Source organism: Hirundo rustica, chromosome 10 (genome assembly GCF_015227805.2).
Source record: "Hirundo rustica isolate bHirRus1 chromosome 10, bHirRus1.pri.v3, whole genome shotgun sequence".
Classification (NCBI taxonomy): Eukaryota; Metazoa; Chordata; class Aves; order Passeriformes; family Hirundinidae; genus Hirundo; species Hirundo rustica.
In genome coordinates, this window is record NC_053459.1 from 4306168 (window position 1) to 4320200 (window position 14033).

Genomic DNA, 14033 nt, shown 5'->3' on the forward strand with positions numbered 1-14033 from the left:
ACAATTTTCTCAGCCTCCTGCCAGGCAGCTTTGACGCTGCATTTCTTCCCTGCATCGAACAAGCCAGGCACAGCTTTTCCCAGGCGCTGACACACAACGAACACCTTTGTCACAACCTGCTGCTTCTAATGGTGAGCTGGTGCTGCCCTGAAGCACAGGGTGGGCTGTAGCAAGAGGAACAGTCCTGGGAACTGTCACTGCATGAACAGATGGGTCTGGGCAGCAGCCAGCAGCTCACCCACATTCCTCTTATTCCCTCCGGCATTGCCTCCCCCTTCTGTTTCCTTACCCTCTGTTTCCCTGCCCCTGATCAAATCAACCAGCACTTTGAGGGACTTGAGTGAAAACATGAAATAGATAGAGTACAGGTATCAAAAACTCCTCCAATGAGATTCTGGCTTTGTATTTAAATTAACTGTGCCTCACTGGAAGGTTTTCACAAAGCTTTTGCCTGTAGGATCCTTGGGTTGCTGGAGCTTTGAGTTTATACCTGCAGCCTTCTAGCCCCACAAAATCAGACCATCTTGTCTCATCAACAACCCTAGTCCAGCGTGATGCCTTTACTTAGGAGATCTATGAACAGACAGAGAAATCAAAGCTCCATGTGAAGCAGGAAAGGAAGGAGAATGAAGTTCTGCTTTGGTTGCACTGTAGCAAGGACGAAGGGGTGAACTGTTCTCTGTCCGAGTCCCTGTGTGTGTTAATGATCATTTGACTCCAATGCCTCAGCTCTCCACCTCTTGTCACATGGACAGTCATTAATTTAGCCATTGCTGGCATGAAAGGGCAGAAGTTGTACCAAAAAATGTGCATGTTAATTAATGTTCCAAGTCTGAACATACACGTAGGAGCAGCAATTAATTTGTTTTGTCACTTCAGGATAAGGCTTTCATAAGGGTGATAGTCATGTGGTGTTAGCATGGCAATTCCTTCTGAAATTGCTAAAGCTGGCTCGGGAGCACAGGAGGCAGAGGGGTTCAAATGTGGGCGGGTGTTTTTCCTCATCTGCTTTGTAGCCTGTTGCTCCACGGATGGGGCAGGAGAGACTGTGTGTGGGATTTTGGTCTGGCCACCACCTGGAAGAAACAATTTATGGATCAGTATCTGGTCACTTTGGACACTTTGGCTGGGACAAGCTGGGGGTACAGCAGCTGTTTCTGGGCCTGTTTTGTAGGGGAGAGGATTATCAATGTGCTCAGAAGAATGCAGAAACAAATGCTGACCTTGGGGAAGCAGGTGTCCCTGACTTCTCCAGGGTTGTCAGTGGCATGTTTGTATCCATCCTCACCTCCATTTGATTTTCAGAATGTATCAACTGGAGCCAAAGTCTTGCTCCCTGGTTTTCAGCCAGTGCTGTATTCCTAGCAGGCTAGTTCTCTCTCCCTCTATTTTTCAATTTATTTTTCAATTTATTTTGAATTTTTTTTTTTTTTATATTAGCAGTTGTGACTACAGAACAATCATACTACAACTTGTGGATGTGTGTAGATATAATTTTTACTTCAGTACCCCGAAGTTACCTGTGCGTTGTGCCATCTACATCTAACAGCCACTGAAAAAAACCCAGTCCCCGCCTCCAGGAGTTCTGTGTTCGGAAAAAGCCAGCTGAGCAAGTGCAAGGGAGGAGTTACTTCAGCCAGGGGAAAGCACCAGAGAGTTAATTATGTGCTGGAATGCCCAAGCCTACAAGACTTCAATTGCTGAATGTTCAGAGTTACGGCTTTCACCTGGCCCTGGGAAACAGGGCTGTGGGAAAGGGAACTTTGGGCAGGACTGCGTTGTCTCCTGGCTCTGGCTTTCAGAGTAAGTTCCTCCTGGGTCTGTTGGGGTGATATTGAGGTTTACCTTGTTCCTGGAGCAGGTGGGGATGATAGGGAATCCGCTGTTGCTGATGGAGCAGGCAGCTCTCAGCTGAGCCAGCTAATTCTGATGCTGCTGGTTAGCCTTTGCCTTCATGGCAGGTATTAGTAAGTTCTTACCTGTTCTTACCTGTTGCTTCACAAAACTCTAGGATTTTCATACTTTTGGGGTTCCCACTCCTCTTCCCATGCTTTTTAAAATTGGTCAAGAGCTTTGAGTAGGGACAAGTCAAATACCTACACGTGTAAGCTCACATATTTGCTGTGTGTGCTGAGTGGCTGCCTTAGCCTTGATGCTGTGGGGAAATCATGCCGAAAAACAAAGGCATCCCTTGTATGGGGTTTCTTCTATTGTTAGGGTTCCTTACTGCTTTATAGAAGTTATGTCTTCTCTGTTGTACAATTTTCAAGAGGATAAGATTGTTAATTTTTTTTCTCCTCCCTTATCTAGTTCTTTCTGTTAAAGTAAAGGGATAAACAAAAGCAAACCTTGTGATTAAAAAAACCCAACATCCTGGTTAAAAGCTGGTGACATAAAAATGTAGTATTTAAACAAGTCTTCTGTACAGCACCCAGTTCCTAAACCTCATGTCAATTATGAAAGCTACTTACATGTAAGCTGTCAATCCCCATTCCCATGACAAGTTTTGTGTGCCCATGGAGTCTGCTTTTTCCTGTCCACAGGACTGGAACCTTTATCAGAGATGTGTTAGTCAAAAATGCCAAATATTCTCTCTAAAAAGGCAATTATTTCAGAAAATTGATGCTTTCTATTGACAGTGTGGAATAAACACTGCTTGAGATAACCCTTATAACTCTCACATAAAAGAGCAATCTTGACCCAGGTATTTACAGCATTTGCCCAGTGAGCTGACACACCCAGCTCTGCTTCTGTGAAGTCTGGAGAAGAGTGTGAATAGTTACAAGAAGCTTTGACTGATGTGTTCTTAAATGTGCCACCAAAGTCCCTCAGCTTTTCCTTTTTGCTACAGAGTGTGCAGTGAATCGCCAGAGGACTTGTACCCTTCTCTCCTGATGCTCCCTACCCTCTAGCTATGCTTGTGAGAACAAGGAACTTCTCAGCAAGGTGTCCCAGAGCTGCCTTCCTACTTGGAGGTAAAATGCTGCAGTTGTACTACTGTATTCCCATCTGTTGTGTACCTGCTTGGGTCAGACAGAAACGGGGTGAGGGGGTGGGCAGGTGTGAAAATGTGTGGCACAGAGTCATGGAATGCTATAGGCTGGAAAAGCCCTCTCAGACCATCAAGTCCAACTGTTTCCCCAGCACCAACCTGTGTCCCCAAGTGCCACATCTACACTGTCCCTCCAGAATGGTGAGTTCACTACTCTGGGCAGCTTGTGCCTAAGTCTGGCCACTCCTTTGGGGAAGAAATTTTTTCCTAAATATCCAATCTAAACCTCCCCTGGCACAACTTGAGGTCATTTCCTCTTGTCCTGTCCTTTGTTCCCTGGGAGCAGAGCCTTACCCTCCACCTGGCTCCATCCTCCTGTCAGGCAGTTGTAAAGAGAGAGAAGGACCTGCTTGAGCTCCCATCAGCTCTTTCATCTTCTCCTCATCAAACTTGTGCTCCAGAGCCTTACCCAGCTCCATTGCCCCTCCTTTGTACTTGCTCCTCTCAGGGAAGGTTAGTCTGGAACCCAGTGTAGTGATAAAAACAAAGAATGCTGGTCAGTAGACAGTGTCTAGTATCGCTGCAGGCTTGCTCTAGCTATTTATAGCCAAACTAAACCATGAGGAAAGGACATAAAGAGCTAATGCTCTGCATCCTACCTGCTCTGGATTGTGAAATCTTCATGTTTCACGCACTGATGGATTTTTCTGTAGGAATTACTCAAAATACCCGGATTTACATTGTTCTGTCTGTCTTGAGAAACTTTTCGTGACGGTGCTGTGGGAGAGGCTGTGCAGATATGCTAGGGAGAGCTGGGCAGAGCAGTGTGGTATGGGCAGAGCCTGCTGTGAAGTGTCCTTGGGGCATGGGGCAGCTGGTGGGTGTTTGAGAAGAGGGCAAGAGCCTGGTGCTGAGTGCTGGGGCAGCTCAGCCTGCAGCAGCTCAGGCCTTTCCACCCCGTTCCTCCCTTCCCCACATGTGCGGCAGATCTACAGAGCCCTCCTGGCGCCCTCGCCGTGCTGACCGTGCTGTCAGGGAGCTCTGATGGCTCTGGCACAGGTAAGAGGTTTTGGAAGCCAACCTGGTTTGCTCTGTGCTGGTGCCAGCAGGTGGCAACAGCGCTTTGCAGCCCCGGCTCCTTGCAGCGCCCGGCAGCCCCGCTCGGTCCCTTGCAACAAGCGGCTGCGCTGCTCCAGCCAAATCCCGGCTGCTGTGTTACTGCTCATTCCTTTCCTGCGTGGGTCATGCAGCCCTTCGTGGCGATGCATGAGGCGGTGCTCAAAGTCGGGAACTCAAAGCTGTTCACTCAGCCCGAAAGCAGAGATCTCCCTTCCAACGGAGGGAGCAGCAGGGTGGGTGGTGGCCTGTGCCTGGATCTCTGTCCTGGGACTCTCTGAGCTTTCCTGCAGTGTGAGTGGGGCCGAGTCTGATTCAGTTTCTTCCGTCTGCCCTGGATACCACGTTAAAAATTCAGGCAAATTGAGGGTAAACCAACAGAGAGTGGAGTGTATCGTGGAGGGTGACAATAACTGTGCAGGGAGATGGGAACAGCTGCCAGGTGACACGGTGATGTTAGGTCTGCTACCTTAGCTTTGGAGTCACTAAGGGACATGGCTGGGGGGTTGGAACGAGATGATTTTAAAGGCCCCTTCCAACCAAAACCATTCTATGATTCTGTGATTGCAGCAGCAGCTTAGGCACCTTAGTCTGAGAGCCCTGAGAAGTGGTAGCACTTTCCTAGCATAAACAGAGCTGTGGAGCAGAGTGGTTAGCCTGAGAGCTGGGTGTTAAGTGCTCTCCCTAAAGGTAGAATTACTTAGGAGGATAGATGGAGATCAAACTTTCCTGTAAAATGTGCTGCAAGAACAACTCTCTTGGTGCTGCGGTGCTTGTTTGGAGAGGAGCTATTTCTGGCTCCTTTTGCATACCGAGAGGCTGGAGTGGTATTGTGGAGAGCAGTGATGTGGAAGAACACTGTTGCTGTATTGTGCAGTTAAGCAGTGCCACTGTAGGAACAGAAAGTGAGTTATCTTCTTGACAAGAGGATCCTTTTGAATCTGTCATGTTCCCAGGGCATATGGATTTTCCTGGTGCAAAGCAGAGCTTTCAAACCCTAGGAAAGAATGCGCTTGTACAGAAAGAAGCAAGATCTGGACTCATTGGCAGTTTTACTCTTTGCTGTGGTTTATAGTTTTTTGTCTGGACTCGGCCTCTGAGCTTCGGTATAGCAGATGCAACTCAGGCTCATGCCAGAAGGGTCTCCACCTGAGCTTGCAAGCTACACTGACAGTTTTAAGTGGGGATGTTCTTCCTAGTCACCTTTCTTTTTGGTGGAGACTTTGAAGTGCAGCAGTACCCTGTCTGCTCTATTTGGGTGCATGACTGCTAATGATAAGAATAAAGTGATTGCTTTGTTTTGGAAGTAACGTCCTGCTGCAGGCCTTAAACGGTGCTCATTTTAGGAAAGCCAGGGAGAATTCACAGATAAACCTACAAGACAGATCAATCTGAGCTGTTACTGTGGAAATCCACTGGCTCTGATGATGGTTCTTCAGATCTATGCTTGTACGGAGACTGTAGCAGACTGTTAAAGAATCCACAGTATCTACATCAGTCTTCATCCTGCTTTCAGGCTGTATCACTACAAATCTTGCAAAATTGGCTGCACAGGGCTGATTTTCTGCTGATAGTGTTGTTCTTAAGGCTGTCTTGAGTGTTGAGCAAAGAAGAGAGCCTTTATCTCTCAATCTTGCTGGCAGAGTGGAACAAGCCAGAGTGATGCTTGCAGCTGTAAAGCTCAGAGTGAAGCTAATGCTCCTGTTGGCTCAGCAGCCCTTTGCTTCCCACAGTGACTAATCCCTAAATTAAACCATGGTTCCTCCAAGCCGGGAGCATGGAATGCTTGTTTTTCCAAGTCGTGTTTCTGGGTAGTGGTAGCAGGCAGTTCAAGAGGATTGAGCTGAATTCTGGGTTCTTGCAGGCCTCTGTGCTGTGCAGAGGCAGGAATGGATGTGGCTCATGTAATTCCGGAGAGGCTTTTGCTTTCCTGCTAGTTCCTTCTGGCTGTCCTGGAAGCTGTATGCAGGTGAGTGGGGAGACCCCTGTTTAATAGAGCTGTAAGGGATAGTTGCTGGCATATAGTTTGTCTGGGCAATTGACCTGGCATTCACTGAATACTTCAGGGGTGACTCCTGTCTGGTACCATGTAACCTCTATGAAAATTTTTGTAAAGGCTCCTTGAAACAGAGGAAAAAATGCTCTGCTGGAGCTGATAGCATGGCATTGTGCTTCAGTGGTCAGACTCGCTTGTAAACTGGAGCTGCTAAATGTGGTTGACTCCCCTCTGAGTTATCCACCCAGAAAAATAAGGAGAAAGATAGTACTGTCCAGAACTGCTGGACAAAATGAGCTTGTTTTGGTTGCATGCCTATTGACTGTGCAGGTTGGCCAAACACCTACTTTTTCCCTCCTGTCCCAGTTAGGAACAGGAATACTCAGCTGTAATTCTGGTAAAACCACAGTGTGGTCACATGTGTATTTATAAAGATCTCTAAAATGCAAAATGATCACCTAACTCATTCTAATGTGTTTCTGACCCCTCTGTGTTCCACCTTTCCCCTGTGAAAATTGCACAGTGCTTTCTGTACTTTCAGTGCCTTAACTGCTGCTTTTGTGAGGCCAGCACCAATATGTGTGAGCCATTTGGACACTCCTGGAAAAGAAGCTCAGGGTTTCTATTGTATGTAGAGAACCACAGTGAAGTAAACCCAGTGTAGTGCTGATCCCTGGGTCTGAGTTCAGCATGCAAGCTTTCATGGACAAAAACCTAGAGAGGACTTGACAGCTGATATTCCCCTTCCTTACAGTATATTTTCTCACCAAAACATGTTTTTCAAGCCATTAAACTAAAATATAACAAGAAATAAAACCAATTGTTTAGATTCATGTACTTCAGAGGAAAGAACTGAGCTAAACAGAACTGAGTCCATGCTCCTATTAACTCCCAACACACCTTGTGGAGGGGAAAGCTAGAAATCAGTGAAAGACTCCTCTTCTATTTCATAGAATAGTTTGAGTTGGACAGGACCTTTCAAAGGTCATCTAGTTCAATCCTCCCGCAAGAACAGGGATATCTTCAACTAGATTTGTCCAGAAACATTTTGAAACAGGAAGATGCAGTTACCTGGCTGAGTTAATAGTTGTTTGAATTAGGATTCTGAAGAGCTTTCTTTCTCTCTTCCTGTAAAGAGGTACAAAGCTGGCTGCTCTTTCAGGCCTCATTGTGTTGAGGGATGTAATGTCAGCATCAAACTTCTGTTCACTAATGAACACTTCCTTGGCCTCTGCTGTCTGGGCCAAAGCCATCACTAACAGCTCTATCCCCTGAGGTTCTGCAAGGTTCACTCATAATTTCTGTAAATTGCTCCAGGCCAATGCAGTGTGAGACTGATGAACTCATGGCTGCTTCTAGAACTGAAGTCACAAAGATTATATTTCTCCTAACAAAATACATATGTGTGTGTTAATGCCAGCAAGAAATTGTATCCCGCCTTGGCTTCTATCCAGAGAAACTGGTCTGTGGTTTCCAGGACAGGAGGAATTGAATCTTAAGTGAAGATGGGGCTTTGGGAGTTGGTGAGAGACACAGACCCTCTGCAGTTCTGCATGAAGCTGGTTTTGCTGGATGACCAGCATCTACTTTTTTATATAAAGATTTTCTATTAAATTACTCATGCTGTATATCTGCCCTACTTTGAGGCTTCTGCTAGGGGCACCACTGTACCTTAAACAGCAAACACATGGCAGGAAGTGTACAAGACAGCTCAGCGGCTGCTTGTCTTCCTCACGGAGAAGGAGATGTGTTTGGCTGCTTCTAGGGTCTTGGTGGCAGTGAAAACTACCTGGGAGGGTTTCTGTCATTACTTGCTCCTATCCAATGCAGCAATCCTTAAATATGTGTGTTATTTCTCACTCTTTTTGCCACATGTAATAATGCTAAACAGCACTGACTCCCCTTAAGCCATTAACACTTCACTTGCAAATACTGAAGTAACTCCACACTTCAGCTGAGGCTGGTCACTGGAATGAGATGCCTCTCATCCCCAGAACTGTAGTTTTATGAGTTTCTGCTTCAGTCTTTGAAAACACTTCCTCTAATTCTATTTTACTTATTAACCTGCTCCTTGCTGCTGAGAGACTTCAGACTTAAGCTGGCTAGAGTATTGCTGGTTGCTCCCCAAAATCACCTGTGGGACACTGCATTCATTGCCAGTTCAGGCAATGAGTACATTGCTCGGGTGAAATTTGTGGAACGCTCAAGAGATCTTTTAGTGCGAATTTTCACTTAGACTTTATTCATGTAGGTAAGTAAATATTTCATCAAATCATTTAAGTTGGAAAAGACACTTAGTCCAATTTAAGCCTTTCTTTGCTGTAAAACAAAAATATCAGAGCTGTGAGGATTTGTTGAAATTCTGAAGGGATAGAAAGCATGGCATAAATTTGAGTGACTTTTAAAATATAAGCAACCAGCATGGCTTATGTTGAGGTAGGTCTTCGGACTTTTTGTGAAAAGTAATTAATCTTGCCTAATATGTAGTAGATTTTTTATTTCCTCTACCACTCTGGCTCCTGTTAGTCAAAGGACAAACTGAATTAGCTCAGTAAGAATGACTTTTCTGAGCTTGCAACATCTCAGAAGTCTTGAATTTGTCCCCAGAGAAGGCTTTAGTCTCCAACTGCTTATTCATTTCAACAGTTGACTCAGTTCAGTACCTGTATACGAACGGTTGTGTTACGGATGTTTTTTTGGTCTTGAGTGCTTTTCTGCGTCCCAAAACCCTTTTCAACTTCATGTTTGATAGTTTAATTTAGCATGTAAAGACATAATTTTGTTTCTATTTTACTTACATTTTAAATTGCATTTTTCTAATATTCAAGGGTGCGTACACTAGCAACAGGAAGTTAAAATAACAGAAGTAGAAAACACCCTGGACACATTCAGATTTCTGATTGGTATCAGCTGTAAAATTGCTTAAATACACATCACTTTTCTCCTTTATTTTGCTGAGAGAGAAACCATAGCAATGAGCTGTGTTCAGATACAAAGCAAACAGGCGAGTCTGACTCTTAGAAACAGATAAAATTAGTGACTTCAAAACAAGATTTCCTGCTTCCTGATTCCTAAATACGATTAAGATTGATTTGAATCACTTTGACTAAAGTGGGTCCACTCTGAGCACCTTTGGCAGTATGTTGTCATACCAGTGCAAAGTGACACAGCGGAGATGTGCAGTCTGGGCAAGAAGCGTAGCAGCTGATGGTCCAAGATTTGTAGCAGTTCTTTTCCAACCAGAATGCACTAGGGAGCCTGAGAAGGGAGCACTGATGATGGTGAGGTTTTCCTTCTTCCCCATGGGTGGGCATGTGGATCACCTGATCCCAAACACTTAGAGCAGCTACTGCACCCAACTGCCTTTCAGTGGCATGGAAACACTCCAGCCCAAAGGGAGACAATGAAAGTCATGGTCAGCAAATGCAAGTTAACCCTGCTTTGGACACCTACTTGATCAAACTCATGTTTCAGCCTGAAGAAGGGAATTGCTTTTGTCCCAGCTGTTGTGCGTGCCAGATTTGGATACCTTAATGTCAGGTAACAGAATGTTGCCATCTCTTTTTTTTATTATTATTTTTCCTCCTCCCTCCTTCTGGTTAAGGTCTCTTCCATCAGAAGCCACAAAAGCTCTCATCTTATAAATGCAGGAAACCCCAAACATGCTGAGTTCACGGGGAGATCTGTTGATTACCTTCTCTTAGCATTTCTCTGTCTTCTGCAGTGGACTAGGAAGCTCCAGATCACCATAGTTGCATTTTTATGTGGACAATCAACACTAATGCAATTGCTTCCTGGGCATTTTTCTTGGTGGAAAAACTGAATTTGTTTCCTTTTGCTTGTAACTCTCTTGCTTGCACTAAAACATCTCTGCAGATGTGCTCTGAATGGAAGGTTTATCACATCCAGATGAAAAATAACCAACCAGCTCCCTGAACCAGTCCACAGTGCCAGCAATTCCTAAATTATCACAGTGCAGTTTGAAAGGATGATTTAGGAATTGGTATGAGCAGCTGGACATGAAGGTTGCTGTAGCTGACCCTGCTGCTGAGGAAAACAGCCCTGCACTGCTGCACAGAGTAAGAGGGGTCACTCTTGTTAACCAGTGCAGCCTTGAAGAAAACTTTTGCCAATGTGGAGTTCCACAAAGTCTAGAGGTGTGTCAAGTGTTTACAAATGCTTTGCTGTGCTCAGAGGGGAACTGCATTCTAATGGAGGTGCTGTAAGATATAATGCTGTGTATGAAACAACCACGCACTCTGAGTTTGATCTGTGCAGACGTGAGACATCAGCCTTACCTCCTTGTCTCAGACCTTGAAAAGATGGGTTTTTTAAGGCCATAGCTGCTGCCCTGCCCAGCAGAAGAGGCTAAGACTGAAGTGCTTGAGGACGCTTTCCAGAAGTCACCGAGGGTTTAATTACAAGTAGGGTTACATTCTGAATATGCAAAACTTGACTCTAAATCCCTTGGAGCATGTTTAGGGCATGAGGATGTGTACAGGGTAGAGTCCTGCCCAGTGTTATCAGATCCAGCAGTGCCTTTGCCTATGTAGGACACGTCTGTGTGCCAGCACACGTCTTGCAGCTGCAGATAAATGCGTCAGAGCTCATAAATGCTGCTGAACCAGTGCAGAAGTGCCTGTACCCACTTCAGGCTCTCTGATTTTGGGATCACTGCAGGCAGAGGCACCTGCCTGTCTTTACCTGTCCACGTGCATGTATCCCATGTGTGAAGTGTGAACTGAGTCCCAAACCTTGTTGGTGGTCAATTGCTAGAATAAGACAAAGGTTTACCCTCTGCCTTTGTTGATTAGAGCTTGAAAGGGAAGAGAACTCTGATCTCTACAATCTCCAAAAGATGGCTGTGCTCAGGTGGGGTTGGTCTCTTTATCCAGGCAGCAGCTGACAGAACGAGAGGACACAGTCTCAAGCTGCGCCAAGGGAAATATAGGTTGGATATTAGGGAAAAGTTTTTCATGGAAAGAATAATAAAGTGCTGGAATGATCTGCCTGGGAAGTGGTGGAGTCACCATCCCTGGATGTGTTTAAAAGAAGACTGGATGTGGCACTCAGTCTAGTTGAGGTGTTAGGGCATGGGTTGGACTCAATGATCTCGGAGGTCTCTTCCAACCTAGTGATTCTGTGATTCTCCTGGGGATAGTGACCTCATTAGGCACTTTCTGCCTTTTCCCTTTTGGTGGTAAATATTTATATTTCAAAACAAAGCTACAGTTGTTGAACAACCTAAAACTTTTTGTTTCTTTGTGTCTGCTGCCTTCTTGGCAGTGAAGTGGTTGATCCATTCAGTAAAATGTGTCACTTTGAAGCAAATTAGGAGACAGGAGACAAACAAAACAGTTATATTTACTGAAGTAGGTTCTGAAACAGATGATGCAGCCTCATAAAAGTCCTAGATGTAGCTAAAAGCTGCTGTCTTGCAGTGAGCAGCTGATTAACTGCTCCCTGAGTAGCAACAGTTGGTTAAACTCTTCTCAAACAACATTACCAGAATAAGATTCAGGAATATAGGTAGAGATGTTCTATGATTCAACTCCAAAGCTAACGTTAAATTCCTGCTACAGTTTCCCCTTTGCCCAATTTGTACATTGGCTCTGGAGTACACCATATCTCTGTTCTGTCTTTGTCAAAATGTATGGATATCAGAGAAGTTGTGTCTGCCGTGACAGTAGGCATGGCAGTGGGCATGGCAGTGGGTTAAGAGATGAAAGCATTGGATATCAGTGCTAGACTACATCAGAAACCAAAGGAATGGATTGGTCATTATACTTGATGTGTTTAAATCACTTGACCTGTATCCTCGTGAAGGAGAATTGTCTAAAGGCTGTGGAAAATAAGTTGACTGTGACACAGCCTCTTTGGTCTGGTATGTGACACTCCAAGGTGATCCCATAAAGCAAGTAATTCAACTCACTGCATGGCTTTGAGGAGGCTTTGAATCAAGGCCTTCAGACACAAGAAAAAGGTTCAAAAATCCTCCACGTTTTATTTGGGTCACTTTAAGCTGCTGCTTCCATGTATTGTTTTCCTATTGCAGCTGGCAAAATATTTCTATGTAAAATGAAGTGTTTTGCCCAACCTTCCTGCCCTCCTGTACAGCTTTGCAGCACAAAGCCTGACATTGTAAGTGTGTTTGCAGAGGTAACTGATAACTTCACAAACACAGACTTGAAGTGTTGTTGCAAAAAACACATAAGATTGTGCATTAAAAGTGAGTGAGACAATGCAGAAGGTGGTTCAGGCTTGGTTTAGTAGAAGGAGTTGGTCTGGCTACAGAGCCAGAGTTTTGCCAGAACATCTCGTCTCTGAAGGGACGCTTAGAGTCGGTAGAGGTTGGCAGGGTTGGTTCCCAGACTCTCTGAAGATTAACTGAATGTCTTTGGCAACCTTTGGTCTGCTTCTCAAAGTCCTTACTCTGTAGGTGTTTATAACATGGGATCTCTGTGTGTAGTTTCTGCTGGAATTGTAGGCTGTGTGGGATAGACTCTACAAGGTGAGACACAACAGTAGCTCCAGTCAGAGCCAGCTGTGGGAATGTAATGTTGAATTACCTCCTTGGCCTTTGGGGCTGTTTTCATGCTCTTGCAGGCATCTGTGTCATGCAGACCCTCTGCAGCATGCTCACGATTCACTGGCTGTTCTGCTTCAACTACAACTGCTGAAAGGCCTTCCCAGAGACTTCCTTCTCTAGCAGTTGAACAGTTTAATATTGAGCGGAAGCTGTTCATAATTAAATTCTCTCTGTGTTCTTGCTGATGTGGCTTCTCCCGGGTTTGTTCCCACTTGACATGTTTATAAAATATAGTCATATCTTTGTGGTCACCTGGTTTTACTAAAGGAGTGCTCTAAGCTGTTTTGGTCGCCCCACCTGAGACAGGAGCTGTGATGTGGAGCCTGTTCCAGCCAGAACACTGTCATGCCAGGAACAGCTACCCTGGAAACAGTGTTTTGGGGTGATAAAAACTGCTTTTGCACTTTTGCCTGTCATTCTTTTGCCACAGGAGTTTTTCCATAATAGATCAAGTCCCTAAGCATAAACATTCTACGGAGAAAAGGGCCCTGGTTACACCAACAGCACCTTGGATTGTAACACCCTCTTCTTTTCTGGTCAGCTGAGCACTGTGGTTTAATCTGTTTTTACTTATAGAAGTATCATTCAGTGTGAAACTGTGTTTTTAATACAAATGTGTAAATAATATAGATAGAATACCATGCACTGTTGGGTGGAGGTTTTGTAATGCAAAGATTGGTTTTTTATGCACAACCCCCTCATGCTTCTAGGTTTTGTGTCTTTGCTGCAGGGTTGAAGTTGAGGGGGTGCTGCATGCTGTGACAGTTGGGCAGGGAACACATGTGGGATGAGATTGGCACTCACGGGGAGCTGGGAAGCACTGTGGCAAATGCATATTTGCCAGATTTCTGAGAAAAATTATCGTTATTTAAGCAATACTGATATTTAAGCATTCCCCTTCGTTTCATAGCCCTACTGAATAGGAACAGTTTAGATAGAGCCCCTGTGTGAAGCTGCCAGCTGCTGCAGGAAGCTAAGGCATAATTTTTAATGACTTTTCAGCCATCAAGGGGGCAAATGCAAAAATACGATTTTCCAGGATGTTATCAGGCCCACTCTGCAGGAATATGTAGGTTAAGGGTAGGCAGTAACACAGAACCTCTGGAGTCTTGATTTCAGTTTCTGTGGGACAGGCCTCTGTCTATATTCAAATTTGAGTGAGGCTAGTGGATTGAAACAAATTTCTGAGAGAATCCTGGAGCAAACACATGTGGTGCTGGAGACGCACCGTCGCTATTGCCATGTCACCCTGATGACACTGAGCTGAGCTGGGGTCCCAGCTGGCATCACTGCATGCATGTACCTCTCCTTAACCCTGCTCCTTTCCCTGAAAAAGCCAG

At 45.0% G+C, this 14033-nt stretch overlaps 1 protein-coding gene and 1 long non-coding RNA gene across 5 annotated transcripts in view; one reads left to right on the top strand and one right to left on the bottom strand.

Annotated features, from left to right (window-relative positions):
• Nucleotides 1–542: 542 nt before the first annotated feature.
• Nucleotides 543–1783, bottom strand: LOC120757440 (uncharacterized). The gene is made up of 2 exons (XR_005702501.1): nt 1521–1783; nt 543–1076 (listed from the first exon to the last, which is right to left on the bottom strand). It is a non-coding gene; the product is annotated as an uncharacterized LOC120757440 (long non-coding RNA).
• Nucleotides 1647–14033, top strand: part of BOK (BCL2 family apoptosis regulator BOK) — a 33238-nt gene continuing 20851 nt past the window's right edge. For all 4 annotated transcript variants that reach the window (XM_040074790.1, XM_040074788.1, XM_040074793.1 and 1 more), the window contains exons 1-2: nt 1647–1803; nt 2852–2975. The gene's annotated coding sequence lies outside the window, so the exon portion shown is untranslated. The remainder of the gene's footprint in view (nt 1804–2851; nt 2976–14033) is intronic.